Below are 20,205 nucleotides of genomic sequence, written 5' to 3'. Positions count from 1 at the left end.
AATTATGCCCTAGACATTTTAAGTAGTAGAATCTATCATGCACTGATGTGTAGCATAAGGGTCAAGGTCCATCTAACACTACCCTAAAAAGGACAGAGTACCTGTTCCCACCATCTCATTGCCTCTGAATGATAGTAAAGATAACTGCACTCTGGGTACCACAGTCACCAGGAAAGGAGATGGAGACTGACTCTAACTACTTTTATTGCTGCAGAGTAGGGCTAAAGCTTCTCTACCCATTGAGTTTAAGTGAAACAAGTGTGGGGGTTGAAGACTAATGGTGACTAGCCCCATTTATCACCATTCCTTAAATCTTTGCTGTTTTGTTGAGGTGATGCTCAGCTCTCTTGCAAAGTTGGCTGACAATAAATACCCTGGTAGGGGAATCAGAGTGCCAACTGTTTCTGCTGGGCAAGAGATAGAGGATTGCCAAACTATTCAGCCCTGCCAACACCAACCAGTGGGAAAATCAAATCACCTGCCTACTTAGAGTAGTATGTGGGGTGCAAAATCGACATTCCATCGGAACCCAATGAAGTTATGAAGTGGGGGTGGGCAGGAGGTGCTTTTCAATTCCTGTTTGGCTAAAGTGGATGGGCTTTACCAAAATGGTTTTTGCTGGTAGACCACTCTTTTCCTTTGGATAAAAGCAATAATTTTCTTGGAGTTTTTTTCAGTATATATGTCTGTGACTGGGAAAGTTTAGAGTTTCTACAGCTCCTTGTCTAGGTAACATGGGTCCCAATAAGGAAACTCAAGGAACTCTTGAACACCATGGTCCTTAAGTATCAGAATCCCTAGGTTGGCTGCCTCTTCTTTCCACCTTTCAGAGACTACCTATCATGCTTGTTTGATATATCAGATCCAGTGACTCTTAGTTGTGATAGGGAGAACCTGGCAAGAATGGGACTGTTCCATCTTGGCAGAGCCTGAAGTCAATAAAAATTTCTGAATGTTTATTACATGTCAGGCCCAGGTGAGTTTCCTGTCCTCATGAAGCTAACTAAATATTAAAAGAAGATTACATAAAAAGTAACTCTAATAATCTATGATGAGTTGCTCAGAAGGCAGTCAAAGCCCACCTCCTTTCCACGAAAATTTCCTATTTGCTCCTTCTGTCAGAAACTGTTTTTTAACATAGCTCAAAGGCATGTATCTCTTAAAGATAAAAAAACTTTAAACATAACTAATTATTTGTTTATTAAACAAATATTAGGTAAATACAGAGTATATGCTGGATCCTATTACAGGTATTGAGAAAGAGCAAACAAAACAATAAAAAGCCCTACACTGATGCAGCTTACCTTATCTTAGAAGGGAGAGCAAAATACAATAAACATAACCCCTAAAGAAACTGTAATTCACATTCATTCACTCAATCAATTTATTCAATATAAATGCCTTGCTAGGTAATACCTTGCCTGAAAATCTCCCAGTAAAAATTGCTATTTGACATATAAATCCAGATGGCTGTTTAGATCCTGCTCTGTTTTGAGAGAGGAGAGCATGATGTAGTATAAAGGGTGACAATGTGCAGTTGATATGAAAAAACAATTTTCAATAAAGGAAAGAGAAAATACAGAAAGCGGAGGCTGGTGATGCCAATGGGAAATGTCCTGATATGTGGAGGGTCAGTGCTTTCACTGTGGCAGAGACTTGAATTCTGGTGCATACAATCCAGTACATGTATGTGCCACAGTGAGAACACTACCATTGATTGGCTCTGTTTCAGACCTCAGGATAACTGTGCATGATTTGTGACAGCTTCATTATGGAGGAGATTTTTCCCCTCTGAAAATGCTAATATATGAATCACAAAAACTTTACTTTCGTCAATGAGGAAAACCTGTGGCACTGTTGTAAATGAATTAGAATCAGAAGATAAGGTTTGTGTTTCAGTTCTGCTGTTTAATAAACCCTAGGGTAAGATCTTCATTTTCTGATGCCTTAATTATGCCTATCATCTCTCAGCATTGTAATTAAAGCAAAAACATTTTTATAAATGCTGATGTATAATTTTTAGTATTATAATCTTCATCAGAGAATCTGACTATGGATGTTTTAAAATTCTACCACTCAAACAGTTACAATGAAAGATATATTATTCAGAGTCTTTTTTCCCACTTGGAATTTCTCATGGTTTCACCACAGGGCATTCAGATGTTTGATTATGTGATGCTCTGAGACTCTGGCATTAGGTAGTACAGTGTATGGACAACATTATCCTTTCAAAATAAGAAAAATAAATGTCTACATTCCAAAACAGTCACATGCAAACAAGTGAAACCAGACCATTATCTTGCAACACACACAAAATTAACTAAAAATGAATTAAAGACTTGACTTAAGTCCTGAAACCATCAAACTCTTAGAACACACATAAGCAGTAAATTTTTTGACATCGGTCTTGCCAAAACATTTTTTGGATATGATACCAAAAGCAAAGGCAACAAAACTAAAATAAATAAATGGTACTACGTCAAGCTAAAAACAAAGCAAGCTGAAACAAAATGAAAATATAAGCAAGTGAACAGGAGAAAACATTTTATCTTTGATAAAGGATTAACATCCAAACTATATAAAGAACTCATCATATAACTCAACAGCAACAACAAAATGTAATCTGATTTAAAAATGGATAGAGGATCTAAACAGACATTAATCTAAGAAAGACATCAAATAGCTCACAGATATATGAAAAGGTATTCAATATCACCAATCATCAGGGAAATGTAAATCTAAACCATGATAAGATATTACCACACATCTGTTAAAAATGATTGTTACCAATAGACAAGAAATAACAAGTGTTGGCCAAGATACAGAGAAAAAGGAACCCAGATGCACCAATGGTTAGAATGTAAATTGGTGCAGCTACATGAAAAGTTCCTCAAAAACTTAAAGAATAGAACTACCACATGATCTGGCAATTCCACTTCTGCCATTTATCCAGGAAAGACAAAAACACTTGAAAAGATAAATATACCCCCATGTACACTGAAACATTATTTACAATAGATAGGATCAATGAATGAATAAAGAAAATATTATATATAAAAATATGATAAAATATATTAAAATAGAGAGTAGAATACTATTCAACCATTAAAAGAAGAAAATCTTGTCATTTGTGACTATGTGAATGGACCTTGGGAGTATAATACTAAGTGAATTAAGTCAGACAGAGAAAGACAAATACTATCTGACCTCACTTATATGTGGAAACTAAAATAATGAACTCATGAAGACAGAAAGCAGATTGGTGGTTGCCAGAGGTGGGGAAGTGTGAAGTGGGGGAAATGGATTGAAGGTAGTCAAAAGGTACACACTTCCAGTTATAAGATAAATAAGTTCTGGGCCTCCCTGGTGGCACAAGGGGTTAAGCACCGCACTATGAAGCCATCCGTAGCCTCTACAGCATGAGTTCGATCCCTGGCCGGCCAGGGAGCAACCCACATGGAGCAGCAGACTTCTCCTGTCTCACCAGCTGCTCCCCTCAGCAGTGTATTTCAGTCGGTCTGCCTGTTCTATTCCCTGCTCTGTCTCTGGTGAATCCTCTCACCCCCCCCCATACCTCTGGCCTGTATCCCAGCTCTTGCATGCATAAATAAATAAATCTTTAAAATAAAAAAAAAGACAGGGCCTCCCCTGGTGGCACAGATGGTTGAGCACAGCGCTGTGAAGCTGTCTGTGACCTCTGCAGTGCTGATCTGATCCCGGCCAGCCAGTGAGGGTTCCACATGGTGTGGCAGATCTCTCCTGTCATGCCCGCTGCTCCCTTCAGCAGTGTATTTCGTCAGTCTGCCTGTTCTGTTCCCCCGCTCTGTCTCTGGTGAATCCTCTCACCCTCCCGTGCATCTGGCCTATACCCCAGTTCTTGTATAAATAAATAAAACTTTAAAAAAAAAGATAAATAAGTTCTGGGGATGTAACATAAAGCATGATGACTATAGTTAACAAATAAATGTTTTTAGGTTCTCAAGTTCTTAAATTCTCAATTCAAACTGTGTGAATGATAGATGCTAACTAGACTTATTGTGATGATCATTTCACAATATATAAAAATATTGAGTCCTTATGCCATATGCCTGAAACTAATATAATATCATAAAAAATAATCACAATTAGTTAACATATTTAGGATCAGGAGTGCTACTGTCTTTAAGGGAAACAGAATGGCTGGATTGGAAAAGGGCTAGCTTAGGTCCTCTTAAGTGCCACAATGTTCTATTTCTTGATATTGCCTATGCAGATATTTACTTTACAATAATATATTCAAGCTGCACAAATATATTCTAAATCTAATAACAGATTTAAATATCTAGATTCACAGGAAGATACCATTACAGTAAAGTTCTCATGTACCTTTCATCCAACTTCTCCCAAAGGTAAGATCTTATGTAACAATGGTATAACTTTAAAATACTGCGGGGGTGGGTGGGAATTGTATGGGGACTATAACCAAGATGAAAATGCATACATTGTGAAAAAATGAAAAATGATGTAAAATATATAAAATAAAAAAACAAAAAATGAACAATGATGTAAAAATATATAAATAAAAAGAAAATTTTAAAAAAATAAAGGAAATTTTAAATCATGGAAAAAAAAAAGAAAACATTATAGCCATTGGTATAATCCCTGGCCCGATTTAGATGTCACCAGTTTCACATGTAATAGTTTGTGGGTGCTATAGTCCTAAGCACTAAGTTGTAAGTTCTATGCAAACCTAGCATGTGTATCTTTGCACAACCACCACCTTAGTCAAGATACAGAACTGTTTCAGCACCACAAGGTCCATTTTGCTACCTCCCTTATATTCATATCCTTCCATTTCCTCTCTCCTTCCCCCCAAACCCTTCTCCTTAACTTCCAACAAGCATATTTTTTCTCTGTAACTGTGTTGTTTTGAGACTGATACATGAATGAAAGCATATAGTATATTAACCCTTTGAGACTGCATATTTTTCACATATCATATCCCTGAGCCCAACTCAAGTGGCCGTCTCCATTAATAATTCATTTCTTTTTTATTGTCAGGTAGAAGTCCATGGTATGGATGGACAACACTTTGTTTAATCATTCTTCCACTGAAGAACATCTGGGTTGTTTCTAGCTTTTGACTAAATACAAATAAATCTCTAAAATCTGGCAATTGAAAATAAAGCTACTATTAATGTTTGTATGCACACCTTCGGTTCTCTGGGACAAATGCCAAGAAGTGTGATCTCAGGGTTATATGATAAGTGCATGCTTTTCAGAATGGCTCTGACCGTTTCAGTGCTCCCTCCCAGCAATGTAGGAGTGACTCAACTTCTCCACATCTTGACAATATTTGGTGTTTTCACTACTTTTTTTATTTTTTTATTTTAGCTGTTCTAATAGGTATGTAGTGAAAGATCACAGGGCTTTGAATTTTTATTTTCCTAGTGGCTAGTGATTTGTAAAATATTTTGGTATGCTTTTTTATTCCCTTCCTTTGTTCATTTTCTTTCTTTTTTAAAAAAAAAAATTATTTATTTATTTATACAAGCACTGAGTACAGTCAGAAGCGGGTGAGAGGATTCACCAGAGCCAGAGCAGGGAGCAGATCAGGCAGACTGATGAAATACACTGGTGAGGGGAGCAGCAGGCAGCAGGAGAGGTCTGTGTGCCATGTGGGACCCTTGCCCGGCAGCCGGGGATCAAACCGGTGCTGCAAAGGCTGCAGGCAGCTTCGCAACCCAGCGCTCAACCGCTGTGCCACCAGGGAGGCCCACCTTTGTTCATTTTCTAATTGAATTCTTTCTTAATGTTGAATTTTGAGAATTATTTATATATTTCAGATAAAAGTCTTTTGAAAGTTATGTAATTTGCAACTATTTTATTTTTTCATCCTCTTTATGGCATCTTTCATACAGCAAAAGTTTTCAGTTTCAATAAAATCCAATTTATTGACTTTTTTCCATTTATGAATCATGCTTTTGGTGCTATGTCTAAGAATTCTTCATGAATCCCTCAGTCATGAAAATTTTCTACTGTCTTTCCTAAAGAGTTTTGTAAACTTAGGTTTTACATTTAAATTTATATTATGCTTTCAGTTGATGATGAAGATGATTTGGTATGAGGTTTGAGTTGAAGTTCAATTTTTTCCTTATAGATGTCTAATTGCTTCTGTCCCATTTGTTGAAAAGATTGCCCTTCCTCCATTAAATTGTTTTCTTTAAAATTGTGGTAAAACAAACCTAACATAAAATTTATAGCTGTAACAGAATAAAATATTCTCACAGCACAGGGCTTGGAGGTGGAGAAGCAGCAGCTTCTCATTGCTCTCCCTGTCCTGTCTACTCCAGCTCCTTCTCTAAATGCCTCCATCCCTAACATTGAATCTCAAATCATCGGACTTTATTTCCCACTAGCCCTTCATTGTTATAGTCAACTTCTGACACTGTCTCTCACTTTTTGATGATTATATCTCTTGATCATAATCTCCTTATGCACATTGATAGTCTCAATCAGCATACAGTAAGCCTGTGCTATCCGGAGATATTTCTGTGTTCTCACTTTTGTGCCTTAACAGATTTCAAAACTTCAAAAGATTTAAAAATTCTACCATTAAACATCTCCCTGTTGTTTCCTATTAACAACCTCTTTGAATTAATCCCTTATTCTCCATAAAAATTATATTTTAAAGAGATTTTGTTTTTATTTCTAAGAACAATGTATAATCATTTCATCAATAATCTCAATATTCAAGAAGAGGTAGTTGGAACTCAGTTTCAAGATATGCTTCTCAATCTAAACTAATATTTAAGTTTTCCTTTCTTGGTGAGCAAACTATTACCTGTCATATAATGAAATTCCAGCAACCAAATATACAATGCAAGAAGGAATGCAGCCCTGAAGAGAAGCTTCATGTTGATGGCAGACCTTTTGACTTTGCACAGTAAAAAAGAAAAACAAACACAGCAACTACCTAATGCATTAGGAAAGCACAATATTCAAAATAGCATGAGACAGAAATTAAAGAATGAGTCTATTTGCAGTTTCACAATGGCTGTTAATAAACTGATATGGTAATATGCCAGCAGGACTGTGGTATGCCAGTATTTTTGACATGATTAACCAGTTGATAATAAATTATTAAGAGTTTTAAGATGTTCATATAAGCTTATAAACAACTAGGAAAGGAGAACATACTGAAAAAAGAACTAGTCAATAATAGCCATGACTGTAGTGAGAAGACTCTTTCCAGAAACACATACTTTTATTTCATCTCTGTTCTCTCTTGACACCATCTAGTTCTCAAACCTTTCCATTCAATGAATGATCCAGTTGATCACAAACTAATCCCACAGGATTTGTTACTGAAATGCTTCATTCTAGTTTCACATTTCCATTTTATCAAATGTAGCCAATTTCATATCTGTGGGGTAAGAGTACTACAGAAAAAAATCAATTCCATTTGGAATTCATTTTCTGAAAAGCTTGGTGTATCACTGAAAGTTAAGAAACACTGCCTTTAAAATTGGACAAATGCTACAAAAATATTTGGAGTTTTAGTATTTATTTACTATCATTAAGATTTGCCTTATAGCCAAAAGAAGTAAAAATTTATTGTCTAAAAATCATCAAAAAAAGCAAACGAAGAAGAAATTATTTGGAATCCTTCAAAAGAAAACTGAAAAACACACCTTGAAAAAAATTATTTTAAGAGTTAGAATACAGCTTTGATTCCCAATTTATTGCCAACACCAAAAGCGGGTTCCCCAGAATAGATGCCTATCTAGACAGGAGTTTGCTTTCTACACACTGGAGGAGAGCCAGGGTTTTCGTGGGGTGAGGGAGAAGAGTAGGAAAATGGTGCCAGTGAAAATAACAGAGTTCTATTTTGGATTCGTTGAGCATGAGGTGCCTTTGAAAAAATCCAAGCAAGTGGCAAGAATAGGCCACTGAATATATATGTTTGAAACACAGAAATGTGGCTTTGAGTCTCCTGCCAGTACAGTAATTGGTGTGTTAGTGAATAGAGTTAGATGAGATTGCCTACAGAGAGAGGATGAGATGAAAGGTAAAGAACTCCAAGGACCAAAAATTGAGGAAATCCAAGATTTAAAGCACAGGTAGAGAAAAAAGAGATGGCAAAAGGCCCAGAAGCAAAGACAGGAAAAATAAACAGAAGTGTGCGGTGTTATGGAATCCAAAAATAAAAGAGTATTTCAAGAAGGAGAAACTGTTTTTGCATTCTTTGGGTAGAAACCTAAGAATGGCATTGATGGATCCTATGGTAAATCTATGTTTAATATTCTGAGGAATCTCCATACCGTTTTCCACAGGGCTGGACCAGCCTACCTTTCCAACAGTTCATGAGTGCTCCTTTTTCTCCACCTCCTTCCCAACACTTGTTGTTTCTGGTCTTTTTTTTTTTGTGTGTGTGTGTGTGTGTGGGACCCTCCCTGTGGCCGGGGAACCAACCGGCACTACAGAGGCAGCGGACAGCCTCACAGCCCAGCGCTCAACCACTGTGCCACCAGGGGAGGCCCTGTTTCTGGTCTTTTTGATAGGCACCATTCTCACAAGTGTGAGGTTGTATCTCGTTCTGGTTTTGATTTGCATTTCCCTGATGGTAAGTGATGATGAGCATTTTTTCATGTATCTGTTGACCATCTGTATGTCACCTTTGGAGAAGTGTGTATTTAGCTTTTCTGCCCGGTTTGTGTGTTTTAGTGATATAAGTTCTTTGTAGATCTTTGATATCAGCCATTTGTCAGATGTATGCTGTACAAATCTTTTCTCTCATTCAATAGTGTCTTTTTGTTTTAGTGACAGTTTTTTTTTTTTCCTTCTGTGCAGAAGTAAAGGCAAGAGCCAAGTTTACTTAGGAGAAGAACTGAAAATTTATTCCATTTTGGTAGGAACAGAAACAAACTGTTGTGAGTTAGTGTATGAAAAAGATGTATGGAGACCCTATTTAACCTGCTCATGGTTCAAATGTCCTCATAAAGAATTCTACAAGGTCCAGAGTTGATAAGTATCTATAAAATCTTATTAAACAAAGTGAGAACTTTCACAAATTTCACTTTCCTCTATTTCCCCATGTATTTCAAATTTGAGATTTTTAATTCCATTATTTCTTACTTAGAAATAATTGAACGTTCAATTAGAGTAACCAATATATTTTATCACTTTGTCATTTACCAGTCCTTGTATCTGCCTTTCACCAGTTTTTTCTTCTTATACTGTGCCCTTTTAAAGATTCTTTCAAAGAAGTTTGACAGGCAGTAAAATTCTTGAGCACTTATATGGAAGATTACAATAATTTTCAAATGGATCACAGCCATATTTCCCACATGACATACTCTTTCAGATCCTTGCCACTTCCTCCATCTCTTCTCTAGAACTCTTCTCTAGAAGATGAAATCTCTTCTCTAGAACTGCCTCAACCAATAACAGAATGGTGACAATAACATTATATGACTTCCAAGGTTAGTCACAAAAGGCAACACAGTTTCCATGTGGTTCTTCCTTTGGAGATGATAGCCCTTGAATGCATCTGTCATGTTCTGAAAAAGTCAAGACCATATAGAGAGGCCAGTGTGGAAAAGAACTTAAGTTTTTGGCCCTTAAACTTCAACAAATTCCTAGGGAACTATCAACACCAACTTGCAACCAAGAGTGAGTCATTTTGGAAAAGGAGGCTATTGTCATTGGTTGAACTGCCCCAGCTGACATCATGTGGAGGAAAGATAACTCACTATGCCTGCCTAATTTGTAGCTACATATATAAAACAAATGATTGTTTTAAGTTAAAGTTCATGTTGGTTTATGAAGTAGCAATAAATATTGAGAACATCCTGCATGTTTTAAATCTACCATTATTTTAGCTAGATGTAGAATTCTAGGTTTATGATTATTGCCACCATGAACTTTGGTGTTTCTTATACATTTCTTATAAAGTAAAACACTCACTTACATTATGACCCAAAAAGTCCACTATAGGAATTTAACTAAGTGAGATGAAGACTTAGGTTTACACAAAAACATTCCTCTGAATGTTTGTAGTAGCTTTATCAATAATTGACTCAAATTGGAAATACCCCAAAAGTCTTTCAGCTGGTGAACAGAATAACAAACTCAGGTACAATCACACAGTAAATACTAAGGAATAAAAAGGAACTAACTAGTACATGCAACAGCATGAATGAATCACAAATGCATTATGCTAAATGAAAAGAAGCCAGAATCAAAGGTTATATACCGTAAGATTCCATCCATATAATATTAGAAAACTCAAAACTCTGGGGACAGAAAACATGTCACTAATTAATAAGGGCTGAAGTTGGAGGGAAGAATTGAACACAAAGAAGCAGGAATGCATTTGGGGGTGATGGAACCATTTCATATTTTGATCATGGTGGTAGATTAAAAGCCACTTGTTTGTCAAAATTCACTGACTGTATAATAAATGTGAATTTAATACATTCATTTCCAAAATGAAGCACAAAAGATGTTACCTCTGGATAGAAAATAGAAGGTTGAAAAGAAGGTTGAAAGGAAGACATCTTTTCCTGATAAATTTGTTACCATACTCAACAAGGGGGCAAATATCTCCTCGAAGTGAGGCACATTTCAAAGACACTGGCATGTAAACAGGACTGTTAAACCTCTGACATTGAGGCAGATTTTCTGTTCTCTCTTTTCCTGAGAATCATGACCTCCCATTTCCATTTTCCAATTAAACACCTGTCTCATATTATCTTTTGCAGAACACTTTCTCTATTTATTGTGGTTCCTCTGCAGCCCTGTAATTTCAGATGGTATGTAGCACAGTTTTTCCAAGAAAACAATTCGATGCTTTGTCATGTCTGGATTTTCATAATACAGGTTTCTTTAAAATTTTAATTAGTCAATGATGAGGCAATGAATTAACCTTTTTGTCACCTCTGATCTGAAATCAGCTGGGCCTAAAGGAAGAAATCATGTGGTTAAAATATGGTCCTCTAGGTTTTTCCCTTCCACAGGGATTATTATTGTGAGATATTTCCTAGAAAAGGAGGAAAGAACTGAAAAGGTTTATTATATGTCACCAAATTGAATTTTTTAAAAGTTATAGTTTTGTGGACCTATGGACAGTATAATCCAGAGATATGAGATAATTATCCAAAGTTAAAGAGTGAAAATCTATAAGATGTGTTTCACCAATATCAACTGACCTAGTCTACTTAAAGCTTAAGGCTTTCATAAAAGGATTAGAGAGAGAAAGCCAGGACAGGTTCAAGCAAAATAAGTGTCCATGAATAGGGGAGGGCCTAGAGAAACAATGAGACATACGATTACTTGAAAAATAGACTACTTTCAAAATTATAGTGGTAAAATTTGACTCAGCTGCACTATCATCTTCCTGTTGAAGGAAGGACTATAACTAATGAGAGTGGGAGACCAGGCTGAGTCAGTATATGACTTAGAAAAAAGAAGTTCAAAGAACAAATATTTGGTTGTGTTTTTCTTACTGAATTGAAAAGAGAAAAAAGAGATGAGTTGGATTCATATTAAAATCCCAGGTAGACTGCGGTAAAGATAGGGAGAAAGTGCTCAGCCTCACTATAGCCCAGAATAAATATTTGTTAAAATAGTCCAGCTGTTTTTGCCTGCATGAAAACAATTTTGTAGTACAACTTGGTCTCCTAGATATTCCAATGCTGGAAAGAAGTTGGGCTGCAGAACAGATATGCACATAGCAATCACTGGGATATGCAATTCCTTGCTATAATCAGGTATTTGGCTTTCATATCACTCTTAGTCCTCTGAGTAGGAGTAATTCCAAGAACTCAGAGGAAAAAAATAAACAGTTGGCATGTGCAAAACTGAGGACATGATTCTGGATATAAAAGCCATATGATATCCCCTGATAAGATTTTCTCTCTTATTGTTGAAACTACAATTAATAATGGATCTTTGAGCACTGAATACCAGAAAAAAATAGGCAAAATTTAACCATGTATGAAATAAGTGACATTGCAAGGCACTTCGTATTTCATATACAATCTCCAGAGTGATATATCAGTAAAATTTACCTAGTGAAGTAAAATGGAACTTGAACTGGGAGATTAAGGCAAGTGAGCAATTTCAGTAGCCAGTCACAGGGTAAGTGACCCTAAAAAGATAGTGGGTATGGAAAGGAAAGGTCATAAAAGAAAGAAAACAAAGAATATACAGGAGTCTTTTCACATAGACAAAAAATATATAGTATGTAAATTAGGGATACAAACGGAAAAGATAACACCATAGACACTTAAAAATTTCAGAAAAAAATTTTAAGAGAATATCAATGCCATATGACAGGGAAAGATATCTTAAACAGGTCTGCAAATGTATTAACTATAAAGGAAAATACTGATAAATGCAACTGTAGTAAAAATAAGTTCTTCTCATCAATACACAGGATTGTATATTGATTTTTATACCAGGAAAGGTGTAAAAAGGCAAGTCACGGAGATGATAAAAATATACAAGCAAAAGACTTGTACCAAGTGTTTATGAAGAACTCTTAAAAATCAATAAGAAAAAATTAATAACAACAGAAAAACTGACAAAAGATTTGAAGATTAAATATATACTTCACAAGAGAGGAAATGTAACTGACAAATAAACATATAAAAAACATACTAAGCTTCATTACTATCAGGAAAATGCCAGTTTAAACCACAGTGAAGTGTAACCAAGCACACCCCTAGACTGACAAAAATTTAAAAATCTGACAATACCAAGTATTGATGCAGAGTTAGAGCTTTTAATATCCACAATGATGGTGGAAATGTAAATTGGTTTAAACAGCCTGAAATATCTAGTGAAGCTGAAGACAGGCATACCATATGATCCAATAATTCCATGAATCAGGAAGCATGTGGAAGTGTAATCATAGAAGGATTGTTCACTGTAACCATAACTGCAAACAAGATTAATGGCCATTAACTGCAGAATGATAAACTGTGGCATAGTCATATAATGGGAAAACTATACAGCAATGAATATGAACAAAAAAGAATTATAAATATCAACATGGGTGAATCACAAAATCATAATTTTGAACTTAAGATGCAAGACATACATAATTACATTATTTTTCATTCTATTTGTATAAAATTCTCAAAACATCAAAAATCATAAGGGATAAAACTCTAAAGAAAAGCAAGCGTTACCAAAGGTCAAGTCTTCTGGTTGAAAAGTGGAGGATAACTTGAAAGGGATTCACAGGAGGTTAATAGATTGTGTTCAGTGTTAGAACCGGAGATGATTACATGGGTGCTTGCTTCCTAATCATGTCTTATTCTGTACTTTGTGTTTTATGTGCTTTGCTGCATTTATGTATATTTCATAATTAAAGATACTCCCTCCTCCCATTTCCCACAAAGAGAATATTACAGAGTTGGCAGTTAATACAATGTGGGGTAAGAAATTGAAAATGGAAGAATCAAGTTTAGAACCTGTGAGAATGGGAAAATGGTGGTGGCATTAGTTGAAAAATGAACATGAAGAGTAACTGGATTGGGGAAGAAGATAGATTTCAAAGTAACAAGCTTAAGGCAATGTCCTTTATTTGGCCAAATACTTGATACAGAAATATTAAAGGAGAAACAAAGACAGATAAGAAGTTACAGCAGAAAGTAACACATGTTAATTTTTTCTATAATATTGCTGTATTATGTTTAACTTAATTCTGCAGAGATGCTTTCCTAAAATAAGTTACATGAAATAAAGTAGATAAGTGACACTTTGCATGATGATTGTTAAAATTAACTTAACTACGCAATAATGGGAGTAATGGATTAAAGCTTACTGGAATCTTCAAGTTCTTTTACTTAGATGAAATACCCAAAAGTTAATGCTATGTTCCCGTTATACAATCAGTGATATTTCAATTTGCTCCTATCAGTGGTAACCAGAATCACCAGTCCTTGAGAGACATTTATAGTTTTTCATTTAGCCTCAACATTTCAAAAACTAGCTTCAAAAAAAATCATTATAGTCCAACATGTTGTTCTACAAATTACTTGTATTAAAAAAGAAATAAATGATGTTATCATTTTAATAATGGAATACATAGAAGCTGCAAGAGTCCCAAAGATGCATTTTTTTTAGTAATACAATTGTGATAAAATTACATTTGAACAACAATATAAACTTCTTGGATATGTATCTCTCAAATGAGAATTTACCTACAGTTAAGTCAGAAGAGCCTGGCAGGATACATAAATATGCACAAGAAGTTGCATGTGTTATAATTCACTGGGAGTTTTCTTTCCTTTATCATGTATTTTTCTTTTAGCAACACTTAATGGAAAAAAACAAATCCCCAACACACAATTTTCCAAACTATAAGAGTAGCCAAACTAACAAAATACAAGTCCTTAAAAAGAAAAAAGTAAATTACAATCCAACTTCAATTTGAAGTTCAAAAAGAGTGTGATGTGATTGTGCTGGTCAACAACGCCTGTGACTCATAGCAGCTACAGATAAGAATAAATGTGAGGCATTTATTCTTATTTCCATCAGCTTACTTTCCCACTGACATCCTTAAGTATGCTCTCTCCTTCTCCTTGATTTTTTTTATGTGCACAAAAGTGCTTTAACAGACAGATAAGTATGAAAAGAAAATCAGTATTAGTCGTAAATCAACCAATTCATTCCAACAAATACTGATTACCTACTCTGCACCAGGCACTATTTCAGAGTCTGGGGATGGATCCACAGGTGACTAATGCATGGTGTCTATCCTCAAGGAGCTCACAGTGCAGAGAGAAACCAACAAACAGGCACTATAATTTATGGCTGATGAGACTAACAAGAGAGGTGTGTAGAGGAGACATCAGACAGAAAAAGGAACAGAGAAAAGCAAACTCCAAGCCAGTGTGTGGTGCTTATCAGACAATTAGATGGTCAAAGCTAGAGCTTTCCAGACTCTATTCCCTGGGCAGGGGCTGATGGGAAATTGGGGCAGAGCTGGGGCTTTGACCACTAAACCACTAGGGCTTTGGCAGTTAAACTGCTGCAGGGTTGGCAGTTAAAATGACATTTGGGCAGTTGAAAGGTTGGAACTTCAGCAGCTAAACCACTTGTAAGGAGGGGTGTCTGTGGAGAAGTTGCCAGTTTCCAGGTGTGGTTTCAACTTGGACCTTAGTCTCTGCTCAGCAGACACTATCTGGAGTAGGATGGACTGCATCTGGTCACATACTGGCAGTTTGCTTGTTCTCTCTCTCTCTTCTCCTCCCTTCCTCCCTCTCCCTGCTCCCCTCTTTCCTTACTCCCTGTATAAATCCTGTTGTTGTTTTTTTTTTCTCCCCATGTGGCTGCTTTAGAGTCATGCCCTGAAGCTATAAGTATGTGGGTGAGGAACCACCAAATAGGTCACCCTAAATCTCTTGGGTTTGCCCCATTTCATGACCATACAGAAATCACTCTGAAATGGCCTCCATGGGCAATGAGGGTGAGATAAGTGGCTTGAGAAATATATTCAGAGAAAGTAATACAGAAGTTGAAATCTGAAATTCCTGGCATTCCAGGTAGGGGAGCAGCATGGGCAATGACAAAAGAGAGTCTAAGACAAGAGTCTGGAGCAGCTGCAGCACACTATGCAGATGGCTGTCTTATTAAGGTCAGAAAGAGACAGAAAGCCAGAGGCAGGCAGCAGCCAGGCCAGGACCACAACTCAGACCAACTGAAGACAATGTGAAACCATCGTCCAAAGAGATCCCTACAACCTACAAGGTAAAGGCTGGATTGCAGGGTAGATCGGGGCAAAGTGGGTCCTGGAGATCAATTCAGCATCTTTATAAGAATCTAAGTAGAATAATATACTGAACCGCCCCCAAACAAAGGTCATGTCAGTGGAGAAAGAGAATTTCAGGAGTCATTGGGATTTCAAGGACATAATGGAAGAATCACATAGAAAGTACCCACATGGCACAGCGGACCTTTCCTGTCTCGCCCACTGCTCCCCTCAGCAGTGCATTTCAGTAGGCCTATTCTGTTTTCACTCTGTCTCTGGTAAATCCTCTCACTCCCGACACCTCTGGCCTATCCCCCAGTTCTTGTGTGTATAAATAAATAAATCTTTAAAAAAAAATTTTAAAAAGTATCCTAAGTATTTCTGTCTCTTCATTAATGAGACTGACTGAGAAACGGCCTTTATCACTAACACCCAATCGAAATCTGTTAAGAGAAGGAGAAAGTCAACACAAACAATACACAGTATTTCAAATGTGAATAACCAGTTAACACTTTCCTCTCTGGACTCAGGCAAGGGGGCACTAAACAGAATGCCACAGTTTCAATGTCACAGGAAAAGGCCCACCTCTCCACAGACTACAGGTCACAATCACAAATAACTTCTAAATACTACTTCTTGCTGCCTTTTGCTGTAGCATTATATCCTTTTCTCCCCTTATGAGAAGGAGGTAGTGAGGGAAGAAAGCAAGGAAGGAAGGAAGGAAGACTCGAAGGATATCAGGCACAAGACAAGCTTCATTTATTCATTTAACTAATAAAATTTCTTAAGTATCAATGTGTAGAACACTGTATTACATGCAGGAGATGCAGAAGTGAACAAATTTCAGTACCTGCCTCAAAAAATTTCAACCTATCTTGATTTAAGTAGGGTATGGAACAGAAATAAAAGCAGAATTATTCATAATTTTAACTAATGTATAAATTCACATGAGTTATCCCCTTTATTAAAGAAAGCTTAAAGAACTTGCTAGAAGTCTTCTCAAATGGGAATGAAGTTAGAGTGAGTTTCCATGCATGCAGGTGTGTGTGGAAATGCAAAAGAATTCACAAGTGGATGCTCCTTCACAGATGACATCAGACCCATCCATAAATTTCCACAGACTTGAGAAAAGCAACAAAAGTCAGAGAGATGGTGCTTGCTAGTTTCTTGGAGACTTACATCATTAATTTATTTCTCTACTTTCAAATAAACTCAAGGATCTTCAAGTTTGTCAAAAATACCCACTCAAAGTTATGAAGATCTTAATGAGTCTATTGATATGAGCAGATATGATATGACAAAAAATTAAAAGTCTTTAATTTCCAGGAAGAAATTTCTTTAATTTCCAGAAATTTCTTCCTGGAAATTAAAGACTATGCTTTAAAATCACTGTTATTTTTCCAATATGAAGATATGAAAGTAACATTTGCTATTTCTTAGAGGCAGTGTTTATTTACCAAATTGTTAGAATTCATACAGGTTTCATCTACCTCAACAAGCCAAAAAAAAAAAAAAATCCCTAGAAAGAGTTACTAAAAGCATATTAAAAACACTGTTCTATTTCTATTTTTCAAATGTGTAAGAACAACAGCATAGGTAGGCTGTAAGATGACCAGAATAACATGTGCATGTGAGGACAGAGTACACATTAGATTTTCTTAGTATATTTTTCACAACACAATTGCAATTCAGCTGGACTTACCTGGACTATAGGACCTTTATGATTACAACAATGGCTGTGACTAAGAGTGTCCCAGTGATGCAGCCAGTTGGCAACCTCTGACTGGCCTCATTTTTTATACTTCCTTGAAGGCATGTGTGTTTATAGCAAGCTTTCTACCAAGAGGAAAGAAAAATGTCTCCTGTGGCAAAATGAGAAATGCTCACTGAGCTCATTTCAACAGGTTGTTTCCACAGCCCTGAGCTCTGTTTATATAGAAAACAAAGGGGACTAGAAGAGAGTAAAAAGGTGAGACTAGTCATTCTGTGAGACTAAAATGAGATGCTGTGGTTAGGGAATACCTAGTGGCTAATTTTTTCTCAAAATCACAATGTCTGGCATACTATGGCAGCATATCAAGTTCTCCTTATAGTGACAATGATGTTTTACTAAGAAAAAAATGCTTTGAAAATTAAAGTCTGTTCATGAAATATTTCTGCCTTACCTAGCATTTACAGGATAGTTAGCTAATATTAGATTTTTTTTTTTTTTACTTTCCAGTCTTCCTTGTAATACAGAAACTTTGAGACTAGGAGGGAAGATAAATAATTATAATATGGCAAATTTTACACCCTCCAGTACACATAAACAATGAGTAGGGCATCTTGGTTCGCCTGAGGACTTAGGGGATTTATAATGATACTATCCGGAAGTCCCAGAAATTAGTTGGTTAACCAACAAGTCACACACACGTTCCTGCTGTACCATGATCCAAATACTATCTTTTTTTTTTTTTTCAAAAGATTTATTTATTTATACAAGCACTGGGTGCAGTCAGAAGCGCGGGAGGGTGAGAGAATTCACCAGAGCCAGAGCGGGGAGCAGAGCAGGCAGAAGGACCGAAGTACACTGCTGAGGGGAGCAGCGGGCAGCAGGAGAGGTCTGCACGCCATGTGGGACCCTCCTCCAGTGGCCGGGGAGCAGCCGGGGATCGAACCAGCGCTGCTGCAGGCAGCTTCGCAACCCAGCGCTCAACCGCTGCGCCATGGGGGAGGCCCCCAAATGCTATCTTTGTTTTTTCAACTTATCCAGTGCTGTGTTGTGCAAATCCCTCAAATCTACCTTAAACCTCTAAGAGGACAACTTCACAGAACGCAAACAAAGTCATGGAATCAACCCTGAATCAGATGTGTCACAAGCATAAATTCAATTTCCTTCTGTTTCACTTAGTTAGAAACTCAAGAGGAAAAATGAAAGTCTGTATGGAATAAAGTTCCATTTTTACATAATCCCTCCAAAGTCACCCCATTTGAAGAGTGAAATATGGGTTTTTATTTCTCTGACCTAGGATGTTTCATTATCACAAACCTTACTCAAAGTTATTATCACAATTTTGCTCACTTCAAACATGGAGGAATCAAAGCCTGGTACCACTGTAGATAGATCTAAAAGTATGGAGTCACTTGACTCAACTTTATTTAGCATATTAATTAACATTAAAGTAATTTAAAGTGGGCCTCCGTGGTGGCGCAGGCGGTTGAGCACCACACTGCCAAGCTCTCCACAGCCTTGGCAGCACAGGTTCGATCCCGGCCGCTAGGGAGAATCCCACATGGCGAAGCAGACCTTTCCTGTCTTGCCCGCTGCTCCCCTAAGCAGTGTATTTCCTCAGTCTGCCTGTTCTGTTCTCTGCTCTGTCTCACCCTCCCTCACATGTGGCCTATACTCCAGTTCTTGCATAAATAAATAAATCTTTAAAAAATAAATAATTTAAAGTAACCTAAGCATTCCTTCTAAGTTCAAAATGAAATTAAATATGTATACTAGTTATCCAAGACACATAATATATACATTTATTATGTTTACACACATAAGCACATATCTGGATATATACACATGTATATAAACGTATGTGTGCACACACATGCGTTTACATATGCACCTACGTATAGATATGTGTGTGCACGCATCTATTTCTCTCTATACCCCTGATGCACATTGGAGGATACAAAGACCTAAACATTTACTTTTGTTGTGCTCAATAATTGTACCACTTCCCTCAGCTGGAGTCTGGAACTTGTAATCCCCAATAGCAACTCTTGTTAACACCTTTCTTTTTTTCGGGGTCTCAAGAAAGACAGTCTAGTTCCTACCTTCCCTTGTTTTTTGAAATTGGCAAAAGCAATCACAGAGAGTTATCAGAAGTGATGGGTTTGTTTCTTTTAGGACTAAGGCAAATCAGAGAGCAAGGGAGAAAATGTGCCTCTGGCTTCAAGTTTCACCTTATGGATTATTGTAGTGCTTCCGATTTCCTGTAATCAGAGGATGCCCTTTTGGGGAGCACTATGATGTGTTCTGGTCATATCTTAAAACCTGTATGATTTAGTTACAACTCACCAAAGGATCTATTTCGCTACTGCTTCATTAATTCCACCTTACCTATTGCTACTGAGAGCTTGGACTTCTGTTCACATAAAGGATTAAAGAAATAATTTTCATGCCTCCAGATAGCATGAAAGTAATCAGAATACAAAATGCAATTTTGCTTTACAAGATTTATTTTAAGGGAACTAACTCGCAGAGAATAATACAACCATTGCCATTTCCTCTATTTGAAACACTCAAATAAGTAATAACAATAATGAGAGTAATAAAAACCACTTATAATAAGAACAGTCATGATGTTCTGACTATGATCCGGATACTTGTCTGAGTTCTTTAAATTTTCAGGTGCTCACACAGGTAATCCTTGCAAGTCTGAAGGATTTTATGGAAGACAACACTAAGTACAGAGGGGCTG

The 20,205-nt window shown here is 36.7% G+C and overlaps 1 protein-coding gene and 2 long non-coding RNA genes across 6 annotated transcripts in view; 1 reads left to right on the top strand and 2 right to left on the bottom strand.

The window, feature by feature from the left end:
• LOC129145525 (uncharacterized) overlaps positions 1-15,635 on the bottom strand; it is a 24,574-nt gene extending 8,939 nt beyond the window's left edge. Inside the window, exon 1 of the long non-coding RNA XR_008551225.1 lies at positions 14,688-15,635. This is a non-coding gene — a long non-coding RNA (uncharacterized LOC129145525). The remainder of the gene's footprint in view (positions 1-14,687) is intronic.
• The window catches only part of SDK1 (sidekick cell adhesion molecule 1), a 714,488-nt gene that overhangs the window by 405,308 nt on the left and 288,975 nt on the right, over positions 1-20,205 (bottom strand). The gene's annotated exons all lie outside the window — the stretch shown is intronic.
• Positions 15,062-20,205, top strand: part of LOC129145526 (uncharacterized) — a 27,023-nt gene continuing 21,879 nt past the window's right edge. For both annotated transcript variants that reach the window (XR_008551227.1, XR_008551226.1), the window contains exon 1: positions 15,062-15,744. This is a non-coding gene — a long non-coding RNA (uncharacterized LOC129145526). The remainder of the gene's footprint in view (positions 15,745-20,205) is intronic.

Source organism: Talpa occidentalis, unplaced genomic scaffold (assembly GCF_014898055.3).
Source record: "Talpa occidentalis isolate TD23 unplaced genomic scaffold, MPIMG_talOcc4v2.1 talOcc4.12, whole genome shotgun sequence".
NCBI lineage: Eukaryota > Metazoa > Chordata > Mammalia > Eulipotyphla > Talpidae > Talpa > Talpa occidentalis.
The sequence above is the reverse complement of the archived record's forward strand: the minus strand, read 5'-3'. Positions and strand labels throughout refer to the sequence as shown.